The sequence below is a fragment of the Wolffia australiana genome, chromosome 13 (assembly GCF_029677425.1).
Source record: "Wolffia australiana isolate 7733 chromosome 13, ASM2967742v1".
Taxonomy (NCBI): domain Eukaryota; kingdom Viridiplantae; phylum Streptophyta; class Magnoliopsida; order Alismatales; family Araceae; genus Wolffia; species Wolffia australiana.
Window position 1 is genome coordinate 3,936,024 of NC_135847.1, and position 11,617 is coordinate 3,947,640.

Below are 11,617 nucleotides of genomic sequence, written 5' to 3' on the forward strand. Positions count from 1 at the left end.
TGATCGGTGCACCCAAGTCGTTATAACGGTCAGGATTAAACATATGTATCTGTTATAAAATATGGATCTATGACACTGATCAATGGTTGTGATCAGTGCACCCAAGTCATTATAACGGTCAGGATTAAAACTATATTTTAAACTTATATATCCGTTGTAAACCGTTACAACGGATATATACATTAAACGGAAAAATTCTATTTATAACTAGTCGATATGTATTATAAATACACCAACCAATGTAACGATTAATCTTTGTGGGAATACAACGATCTCCTAACTATTCTTCTTGTTCTTCCTCTTCTCTCTTCTCATCTTTCCTCTCTTCTATCTCTTTATTCTTCCTTCAAGATTCGAGATTCTTCACAAGAGGGACAATGATAGAGAGAGAGAATGAGAGAGATTGGAGAGAGAGGGAGACAATGAGAGAGAGTGTGAGTGAGAGAGAGACAGGAGAGAGGGACAGTATAAAGAGAGAGTGAGTGAGAAATAGACAGGAGAGAGAAACAGGGAGAGAGAGATAGGAGGGAGAGAGAGACATGAGAGAAGGAGAGACAAGAGAGATAGGCAGACAGGGAGAAAGACAGGAGAGAGAGACAGAGGAGAGGGAGAGACAAGGGAGATAGGGTGACAAGAGAGAGATATAGGAGAGAAGGAGACGGGAAGAGAGAGTGAGAAGGAGGGAGTGAGAGAGAGAGAAAGCGAGATGAAGAAGGGTTTGAGAGTGGGTTCAAAACACAGATTGATATTATTAGCATTCTCCAATAAATGACCACTCCTTATTTCATAGCAAACCCTTACACTAGGTGGGATCAAATGGCAGAGCGTTACATCAAAAATTACAGTGCAGCGCATAGTCGATGTGAGGAGGGTGGAAAAGTGGAAATAGAAGAGGCTGGAAGTCGTCGGAGATACACCTTAGGTCATAAGAACTTTACTTACTGTCGTCGAACATTTAGGGGCACACAAAGTTTGGTGGCAGAAGACAGCAACAAGACGGAAGAAGTTGGCTTATATCCAGCGTATAAGAAACTTGAATACCAAGGAAGCCTACAATTGCAGCTTGACAAAGGCAGCTAGAACGTGCCGCAGAAGGGATCGTGAGTAGGAGCGAGAAATAAGGGTTTAGGAAGGAAAATGTGCCAAGCCTTATAGCATCCAATGTACTGAGGCAAATTCCCAGAAGTGAAACTGCAATTGGGTATGTGACTTCTTGAGGTGGGGGCGGCAAGGGCAGGAGGCAGAGATGAAGGTGGAGGTGGGGAAGGCAGAGAAGGCGGAGATGGTGGTGGAGAAGGGGAAGGCGGAGGAGGTGGCGAGGGCATAGGAGGTGGAGGTGGCGGAGGAGGTGGTGAAGGTGGAGGAGGTGGAAATGGCGGAGGAGGTGGCGAAGGCAGAGGAGGTGGCGAAGGCGAAGGAGGTGGTGAAAATGGAGGAGGTGGCGACGACGGAGGAGGTGGCAATGGCAGAAGAGGTGGCGATGGTGGAGGAGGTGGCGACGACGGAGGAGTAGAAGAGGATGGAGGAGGAGGTCTATGTTGACCTGGAGCATTTGGATTCTACGTACAGCAGTCCTAAAGAGAAAGCAAAGGAAGAGGACTGAGGTTATCCCATGTAATTGTTAGTAATGTTGACTTTTCCAAATACTCGTATGTCGGTTACTATGTCGGTTGGAACATGTCCCTATATATATGTACCCAGTTTGAAAATAAATAAGCTTTTTACATTCCATTTTATGTATATATGCTGCGTTGCATTTCCAAGTGAGAAGTGAGAGATGTTTCCAAGCCCCAACAGATTGGTATCAGAGCTGGTGTTCCATAAGGACTGTCGGTTACTTTTGTTTTGCTTTGGTGTTGTTATAATTTAAAATTTCTGGCAAAGCACTCGGGGAAGGGTCTATCATTACCGCAAATCCTTTAAATGGAGAAAAATATTCTATGTGGGGTTCGAAGATGAAGTCCCTATTTCAAATTCAAGATTTACGGGATATTGTTGAAAACGGTTTTATACCAGATGAAACAAAGAAAATTGAATTTTAGAGACTTGAATAGAAAACATGCAACGGTTTTGTTTATTATTCAAGAATCTGTTACAGAAAAAATGTTTACAAAGATTTCCTAGGCCACTACAGCACATGATGCTTGGTATATTTTAAAGAAAGATTTTCATCGAGAAGATAAAGTAGCAATGGTAATTACAAACATTGAGAAGAGAGTTTGAATCTTTACCTAGGAAGGTTAAAGAATCTGTCGAATACTATTTTACTTGAGTTTTCTTAATTGTGAATCAAATGAACAGGTACGGAGAAAAAGTTTTAGAGAGGAAAATAGTGGAGAAGATCCTACGAAGTTTGCCTACTAAGTTTGATCATGTTGTTACTGCAATTGAAGAATCGAAAGATTTTGATACATATACTCATGATGATGTGATGAGCAATTTGATTGCTCATGAAGATAGAACGAACAGGTCAAGAGAAAATTCAATTGAAGAAGCATTTAAGGAAAATATTGATTTTTCTAAATACTCATAGGTCTGTTACTATGTCGATTGGAACACAAGTCCATTTATATATGTACCTAGTTTGAAAATAAATAAGGTTTTACATTTCATTTCCCGTATTGATGCTGTGGTGCATATCTAAGCAAGAAGTGAGAGTTGTTCCCAAGCCCCATCACTAATGTGGTAGCCATCGCAAAGCATTCGTGGGTATCTGCTTCCATAATCCACACTTGTTCATTCTTCCCATGAAGCCTATTTATGGAGCTCTGGCCAAAGGATGATTCAGCAATCTGGCTGATAGCTAAATTAAAATATGACTGAGAGTTTCTCTTGGAGGAGGTTGGCATTCACATTCAAAATTTATAAGATGGCAACTCTATATGGGATATACGCCTAGTGCGTGGCAGCATGTGGACAGTAGATATTAATAGGGTCAACATGGATTACAATTATTTAATCCCATCCTTTAATCAACAGATTGAAATTAATTGTTTTGACGATACATAAGTTCTTGTCGTTGAAATGTTTCTGTATACATATAATCCAGATTTACAAGAGAACAGTAGATATTAATAGGGTCAACATGGATTACAATTATTTAATCACATCCTTTAATAAACAGATTGAAATTATTTGTTTTGACGATACATAAGTTCTTGTCGTTGAAATGTTTCAGTATACATATAATCCAGATTCACAAGAGACACACCAAATTGGGAAAACATTTAGGATATCGGGCATAAATGTGTCATTTGTTCTCTTTAATTCAAAGTATTAAAATGGGCCAAGAAGGAACCGGGTGAAATTGGGTCTTTGTTTATCATCAGTATTATAATCTAGCCATGTGATGTAGCATTGTCTTCGCCAATCCACAGCCGACGCATATATATATCTGAGCCAATTAGAGTTAACTTATCAGATCAGAATTGTATTTTAATGAAAAATTCTGAAAAGTCTAAATATGTCAACCATAGTAATGTGTGGGAGTCAATCACTATCAAAACGAAAATTAGTTGTTTCTTCTAATTGAATTTTTAGAACTTCATTTCATAGCCACCTAATCATTCCTAGTAGCCAGCGGTGTATTATTGTGGTAACAAATAGCATTCTATGGATTGGGCTGATCACTTGCACTCTTTTGATATGAACTTAATATAATCATCAATAAGAACTAATGTGATTGGTACAATTATTTAACTCCCACTACGCTAGGGATGATCTGGAAGGATGGGTGAATATGGAAACATAAGTTGAGGGAGCCAAAGAAACACACAGCGCGTGCAAGAGAGAGAGAGAGAGGGAACGCGAGAGAGGCACTGAAGCTAACAGAGATAGAGAGAGGGGGGGGATCTCGAGCCAGGGGTAGAGAGGGAGCGAAAGAGCGAGAGAAAGATAGAGCAAAAGAGAGAGCGAGAGAAAAGAAGAGCGCAAGAAATGAGAAACAGAGAGGAAGGGTGTGAAATAGAGAAATTGAGGACTAAAGAGAGGGAGAGAGAGAGATAGGAAGCAAAATAGAGATAGAGCGAGAAAGAGAGAGAGAGAAAAATAGTTAGAGAGAGAGCAAAAGAGAGAGAAAGAGGGCAAGAAAGAGAGAGAGAAAGGGGGGCCCAAGGAGGGAAGTAGACAGAGGAGAGACAGACATTGAGAGAGAGGGGCGAAGGAGAGAAACAAAGAGCAGAGAGACGGAGACACAGAGACACAGAGACACAGATAGAGTAAGAGAGAGAGGGAGCGAAGGAGAGAAAGGGAGAGAGAAGAGGCAGAGACAGAGAGACACAAATAGAGAGAGAGAGCGAAGAAGAGTAGAGAGAGTAGAGAGACCGAGACAGTGAAATTTCAAAATTTGTCCCTTTCTATTCGTCATTAATAGCTACCAAAGAAACATGACGCACTACTATAATGTGTCGTAGTTGGTGTTGAACCTAGCTCTCTCACTTCAGCAACTCAATGAGATAAGGGAAGGATAGGCACTCACTCTCTTGATCTCAAACAGAGAAACAAGATTTAAGTTCTCACTCTCTTGATCTCACAAAGAGAAACAAGAAGAAAGAACACGTTCAGAGAGAAAGATACCTTGATGAACACAGCATACTACAACAATGAAAACTCCTACATATTTATAGGCACTCCCCCATAACTGCCTTTGGACTTAAACAAACCATGACCACATACCTGTCCATGGCCCTGGTCTTCAAAGACACTAAGCTTTAGCTCCTCAAAATCAGCTCCTGCCTCCACATCTCCTTATGCCATGCTGACTTGGTTATTTCTCGACTTATTCAAAAAATACCGACTCCTAAAATAACTGAGTCAAGATTAACTGTCCAACACTCCCCCTTAATCTTGACACTCATTTTGCTCCTAGCCACCTTGAGTGATCTTTTGTGATGGCCTCCAAGAGTGCGGATACATGCTCATGTCCTGTATCCATCAGATTGGGCCGTTCGTCCCTCTTATCTTTGTCGTCATCACTTACACAGTCTGCTGCATAATGTCCATATCGATGACAATTATAGCACTTTACCTTTGACTTATGATGGGGCTTGTAGTCATCATCTTTGCCTCATCCATTACTTCCATGACCTCGACCTCTTCCTCGACTTCGTCTTCCATCATGCCTTGAAAGAAGTGCTTGCTCCTCATCCACTGCGTCTCGTTCTCGAAGCTTATCTTCTTGCACCTTCAATGAGCCCACTAGCTCCTCAAGTGACATTGAATTGATGTCGCAAAACTGCTCTATCTCCATGGTGACATTGTCAAATTTTGCCGGGGTTGCTTGCAGGAATCATCCAACGACGTCGCCTTCGGTGAGCTTCTCTCCAAGATTACGCATCTCTGACACAATCCTGGATTACTTGGCAACAAAATTAACAACTCAGTCATCCTTACCCATCTTCAGGTTCTCGTACTCTCGCTTCAACACATGAATGCGAGCTTGCTTCACTCGGTCAACACCGACGTTCATCATTTGAAGAGTCTCCCACGTCTCCTTTGAGCTTTTGTCTTCATCAAGCTGAAGCTGAAGTTGAAGATCTTTGGAAATAGTTCTGAAAATGGTCCCCATAGCAAGACGATCCTTTGTCCATGGCATATCATCCTCGATGATGGCATTCCACAACCCATGCGCCTCGAGCAATGTCTCCATCCTCTTCGCCTATAGAGGATAGTTCTTCCTAGAAAGAGTAGGAAGGCAGTAGAGACACCCAACGTGCCATTCACTCTAGGCACTCCCATGTTGGATTCATCTCCATCCACTCATGAACCTTCAGCCTCTGATACCAGCACCGCTCCTCATCTCGGCATCGCCACACTTCTTGGACCACGAACCTTGCGCTGATACCACTTGTTGGAACTTAGCTCTCTCACCTCCGCAAATCACACAGAGAAGGGAAACACAGGCACTCACTCTCTTGATCCCACACAGAGAAAAATGATTTAAGTTCTCACTCTCTTGATCTCACACACAGAAACAAGATTTAAGTTCTCACTCTCTGGATCTCACAAAGAGAAACAAGAAGAAAGAACACTTTCAGAGAGGAAGGAACCTTGATGCACACAACATACTACAGCAATGAAAACTCCTACATATTTATGGACACTCCCACATAACTGCCTATGGACTTAAACAAACCATGACCACACACCTGTCCATGTGCTTGGTCTTCAATGGCACTAGTCTTTAGCTTCTCAAAATCAGCACGTGCTTCCATATCTCCTTTTGCCATGCTGACTTGGTTATTTCTTGATTTATTCAAAAAATACTGACTCCTAAAATATCTGAGTCAAGATTAACTGTCCAACAGTTGGTGTTTCATGAAGATGTCACAATTGTATTTTAATGAACATCACTTAAGAGTCCTAAAATATGTTGCCCAAACCAATGTTGCCCATAATCATTTCTCCCAATAAAAAATATACAGAATTCGCTGGCATGGGCAACTTGATTATGTTCTAAGGTGCTGAGAATGCCCCGTGGTCATTTGTGACATCTGATCATTGCAACAAATAACATTGAATTGATCTGGCTGATTGGGGTTTGCTCAGATAATTTAACTCATTCCAAGGCACCTTATAAACCGACGCTCTTCACTGCTGAATTATGGGTAGTGAACATCATTGTCCTCTTTGTTCCTTCGTGCTCTGTATCCAGTTGCGTTCAAAAAAATAAAACTGTAACTGTATTTTGATAAAAGGTTTTCCCAAACGTAGGACTGATGAAACGTGTGAAGCAAAAACTAAAGAATGCCATCCTGTTCAGTTATCTACATTAAAGAAGAAATAATTTCCTGTATAATTCATTTGGATTGTTGTTCTGTTTGTTGATCTTTCTAGTGCTCGCTTTGGCATGACATGTCTTATGATGCAGCCTTATCCTAGACCAGGGTTGCCATGTCGTTAATGAAGATGAAAGTCCCAATTATAACTATGTATGATTGTTGTCTCTAGTGACCAAAAGGGATGGAACGGCTGTGCTACATGCTGCATCTGTAGCAGCGTGGCGGAAGGGTGTTGGCTCGGACACTCAGTGCCTTCATGATGTGATGGGAGTACAACGGCTGCAGCTGCGGCGTATGTAAGTAGTCAATGGAGCACAATAGACAAGGTAAGGTGCTGATGTCATACTTGATCATTCTTATGGCTTTTAAAAGACAAAGGTGTATGAGTGTAACTCTGATTAGAGTAGATTTCTTATCTGAATCAAAGTGTAACAATATTGTGATCACCACAAGTCCATGATCATTATCAGCCCTTTATTCTTCAAACCTTTTATTGCCTACCATTTTTTTTTCTACATTTTCCGGTAAGCAGGAAATGATTAGTCGTTACAAATTCCTCGTGAAGGGGTTTCTCATTCACGTGGATAACTTGAGCAGTCTTTGATAGGTGTTATGTGAAATCTTAAGGACAAATGCGTCATAATATCTAAGTATTAGGTGGCATTCTTGGCAGAGTTGTCTTTTTTCAAAATGCACATTAAAATAGACCAAAACAAATATTTTTGGAACATCGTGGATACGATATAAATTAATAAAGTTTATTGATAATTTTGATGAATATTGAAAGTCATGTTTCATTGCCATATGGACCTAATTATCCATAACCAGTCCTTACGACCCGTGAACTAACACTTATAAAAATTGATTATTAAATCAATGAAATGAATGCCTACAAATCAAACATAGTGCACAAATTTAAACTACCCCGAGTGAGAAAATTGATATCAATGCTCAGAATAATACCAGAAATGAATGAGCTGAAAATAAAATTTTTAATACCGGTGAGGCAACTATTTAGATATGAATCTTATCAAAAAACTTTAATACCTTTAGAGGAAAAAGAAATTTGGAAAACAATGGTCCAGTTTAATTTATCTATTTGTTTGCAATTTTACTGACCCAATGTATATACTTTTGCACATCCAAAGTGAGTGCTGACCATATTCTGTTGCAGTCAAAAACTTAGTATCTCGCCACAAAACTTACAATAAATTCAACTGGAATCCGTTGTCCTTTTATGCCAACATAGTCAGCCAGTGAATTCACCCAAAGAAATAAATAAGTTGGTAGGATAAATTTTAGAACTCCTCTATGTCATTTTGTGCTCAAAGATCTCCAAAAACGTTTTAAGGGGTGCAGTTAAATTTTGTCATTTTTATTACAAATGTATTGTGTTAATTATAACATTTTTTATGTCCAACATGAGTGTTGAACACGTTATTTTTTAATGAAAACTTAATATATCACTCTCAATTTGGAAATAAATAAATTCAACTGTACTATGTAGTTATTTTAAAAATCCTTTATTAGAATTACGACCTGAAATATCTGTAGAAACTCTACAGAAGATGCAGTTAAGTATCTTGGTTTTTATGACAATTCTACTGATCTAGTATGTGTCTTTTTTTATTTCCAATGTGACCCCTGACAACAATATCTTTATTGGTAGTGGTGAAAGAGTGGTTTGACACATTTATAGATATTTTTATCACATATTCTTATTTAAGAGAAAAAAAAGTTTTGAGTTCGGGGATGACTGAGCTTCAATGATTTTTTATTTTTATAGTATCCTGTTTCAGCCATATCTTAAAGTGATTTTTTTGGGGGGCATTCAAAAACATACGATTAGGGCAAATCATCACCTCTGGATGGATACATGGGATAAACATTCAGGAGTAACCTAAGGTGTATTAAAAACATAATTCTGTGACCCATTGCCTCTACACCATTTTGTAGTTACAAGGACTCTAGGTTACTCGAAAGTAAAACAATAATATAGCTAGAGAACCTTATTCACCTCCCCTCTTAGGCTATTATTTAGCGGCTTAAACTAACAAACCATAATCGTTCTTTTCATTGCATTTATCAATTATCTCATAACTCTTCCCGCATATTAAATTTCCTTTGCCAAGGACAACATTGCATACTTTTTCTCAACTGATTCTATAATAAGGGCGAGCAATCCCAATTTTAGAACTCAATTATCTTACTGAACATCATGTGTTTACCCCAGCTAAGAATGATTGGAATTGTATGAATAAAAATGCAACTATCATAGATATCAAACAAAAATCCCATTAAAAAGATTTTTTTGTGTCTCGTGTTCAAAAATCATTAACACAACCACGATGATAATAAACTTAGTGAACTCTTTTTGCTACAAAGCATCCACCACAAATCCTTACTGTCTCCACAATAATAGCAACAAGATTACCTATACTTATCATATGAGTCATACAAGCTAGAGATATTTTATCCTCTGAATATGAATATTTATTACACATTCTTAAAAAGTAGTGAAATCTGTATTATAATCTCCTTACAAGTCAATTATTCATAACATATACTCATGGTCTTGGGCATGAACATGGTACATGTGCCATAACAAAAATGTTGTATCAAGGAATGCTGAATGAGAGATGGACCATGTTATTGGCTTGTAGGCCACCTTTCTCTCCATCTAATATCATGGTCCAGAAATACGTTGAGAATACAAAAGAAAGGTATGATTGGTCTGCAAAGTCTTAAGACTCAATACACTCGTTAACATATTGTGTGAATATTATCATCTACATTGATCTCAGAATTGGGGAAGATGTGGTTAAACTTATAAACATTTTCACCCTCTTTCTTATAGCATGGGTGAAACATGGTTTGTATGACACTATAAATAAATATCAATTGATTGAGGCATGATACCATTATTAATTCCTTCATTGTTATCCATTTTTTGTTGTGGGTAAAATCTCTATTCAGCCATTTATTACTCAGTGGGACATAAATACAATTAATCAAAGCTCTTATTGATTGCATTTAGAAATAAATTGGTTCAGCCTTTTACAAAAAGCAATCAATTTTGAAGTTTCAAAAAAGAGTAAAGCCAATTATATAGACCTTGGTGGTGCAGGGAAGTGTTGGAAGTGGCAAAGAGTTGCATGCATGCTAGAGGGAATGAAGTGGACACATAAGGGGTTGGTACTGCTATAAAGTTGATTTCCCTTTCCATCCATGAGAAAAATGACCTAGCAAAAACTGGGATAAAAACAAATGAACCCATATGGAAGATGTTGGGCCCCAACTATGAAAAACACCAAGGAGGTTGGATGGGTGTTTAAAATTATTACCCCATACATTTTTCAAGTTGAATTTTTCTGTTCCCATATCAATAGTCAGCACTCTTCTAGCTCTACAAAAATGTCTTGCCGTGGTTTGGTAAGACTCTGAATAATCTTTTGCCAAAAATCCCTTGGGATATTAAGTTACAGATTTAATTCATATTCTCAACACTCTTGTCTAACAACAATATTTAATGATCTCTAGAATGCGGGCAACTTGAATGCTTCTATTTGTGTCTTCTGCACAAGCCCCTTTTACTATGTTTTATTAATTAGGTTGCTAAAACGTATTCTAAGATCACACTTCTCAACTCTTTCATTTTACACTAACTTATGTCAGCCGTTGCAACCTGGTGCTTAAAACCAAATGTGAATACAGTAATCATTAACTTCAGATATTGTGGGACATACATTTTGATTCATGAAAAACTTTATTAATATTATGTACTTGATGGCCAAACAATGAAATGACTCATATGTCCCCAATGACATGATTTGTGAATTTAATGGAACAAGATGGTGCTCAATAAAAGCAATGACGAGCTCACACAAGCATTCATAGGAAATCCAAATTTATCACTAAAATAAATTTATGTACAAATCAAACTTTTAATAGGCATCTCACACAAAGAAGCCAATAGTTTGGTGGTTTTTATGTTCAATTGCTTTCATTAAAATTGATCGGCAGCTTGGCTGACTGGTAGAAAATGAAAAGGGAAGGTGTGGATACGCATATGAAAGAAGATGAATAGAAAACTGATGGAGAATTTTAAAAGAACCAGATATTCTAAATAAAATTTCAATAACTAGAATGTTTGGTAAGATTGCTGATAACTATGTAAAAATAAAATTAATATGTGAATATAGTCTGTTGTAGAACAGAGGAAGCAAGAGAATTCTTAAATATTCAGTGAGAAGATTTGATAAGAAGAGAGAAGGGATAAAGATATCAAGATATGTAAAAAGAGGTGGGATGAGTGAGCTAAGGGTGAGTCGTGGATGAGCAGTGAATGATGGTGGGGATTAAGTATTAAAGATAGTGGCCTCATAAGACAAAGTAATAAGGAAAGAGAGAAGAGAACTGATGGCTGTTGATGCCTCTAGGGTTAATTTTATAACATTATCTTTAGAAAATCACTTTTCTTCAAACAAAAAAAATTGGAGGCACACTTTAAGTGAATGCATTTATAGAACTAGTCTTGTGGGTTTTGAAACGGGAAACACATATTTAAAGAAGAAATCAACTATAATAAAAAAAGGGAGGTAGAGAGATAGTGGTGAAAAGAATTTTGGGAGTATTGAAAATGTCAAGTAGATCCTGTGAGGATTTTAAAATAAGAGAGATTTTCAGAAAAAGTCCAAATAGGATTGTTATAGAAAAAAATAAAGGATAGATATGATAAGGAGAAAGAATGCAGAATAATCAGACATAGTTGATGGTTTATGGAATGGTATTTGATGAAAAATTGTGAATGCTAACTACTCCATGATGTTTCCAAAAAA